At 36.5% G+C, this 944-nt stretch overlaps 1 protein-coding gene across 1 annotated transcript in view; it reads right to left on the bottom strand.

Annotated features, from left to right (window-relative positions):
* Nucleotides 1–944, bottom strand: part of LOC107707514 (probable D-lactate dehydrogenase, mitochondrial) — a 9,394-nt gene that overhangs the window by 7,751 nt on the left and 699 nt on the right. The gene's annotated exons all lie outside the window — the stretch shown is intronic.

Here is a 944-nt window from a genome sequence, read left to right as displayed (position 1 = left end):
CATCGTGACGTAGATATGTGGGGGCGTGTTAGAACGAGCCGTTTTAGGAGGGCGTGGACCAGTCTTAACTTTTATAAAGAATATCTCTTTGGGTTTGAGACTTTAGTCTTTGCAACTTTAGGGATCTTATCTATTCACGAACAGCTTGTAACACTCCAAAGAAAGGAAAACTTGAAATCGCATCATATGACCCCTTTAAAAAGCCGAAGCCTTCTTGCAGTGGATGTGCTAGTTTGGGACATGCAGTCATGTCCTCATCTCATATATAAAACACCTCTGATTCACAAATACTTGCTAAGGAACTCGCATTCACATAAAGTAGCCTTGTTGACAAGTTTGGGTGAGTAAGGGCAAAACGCAGTACTTTCAGTGACCTGTAATAGGCAGTATCGCGTCTTTTGTAATCACATCTTTTGTAGCAGAAATGAACTGCTGCAGAAAAAGCTAGGTCCATGCAAAATTTAATGTGTAACTGCAACACTCATTTCAAATGTAGTGGAGTAAAGAGTACAGATACTCATTCAAGAATATAGTGAAGTAAAGAGTAAAAGTTGCTAATATCTTTGATACTCAGTACAACTACAAAGTACCCGAAAAGATACTCAAGTACAGTAACTAATTACATTTACTCCAATACTTTACACCTCTGTATTCACCGCATGATTATTTGTGTCTGGGAGAAAAGAGAAGAGGTGAAAATAAAGTTCCTTGTGCATGCTGAATGGACCCACTAGATAGTCTGTTTCATATTTTACTTAATGCTTTTAATGATTGACTCAGACTGCAGTTGGTTTATTTGTAACTGTGGGTGGAGCTACTGCTGCACTGTTTACATATGATTAAGAAGCACGTGACCATCAGGTATTATTATAAAATACATTAAAGAAATAGGATTAATCAGGAGAATTTAGTTTTTTAAGGTTTATATATATATATATATATAC

The sequence above is a fragment of the Sinocyclocheilus rhinocerous genome, unplaced genomic scaffold (genome assembly GCF_001515625.1).
Source record: "Sinocyclocheilus rhinocerous isolate Xijiao unplaced genomic scaffold, SAMN03320098_v1.1 scaffold534, whole genome shotgun sequence".
NCBI lineage: Eukaryota > Metazoa > Chordata > Actinopteri > Cypriniformes > Cyprinidae > Sinocyclocheilus > Sinocyclocheilus rhinocerous.
Note: the sequence above shows the minus strand (reverse complement) of the source record. Positions and strands in the feature narration are given on the sequence as shown.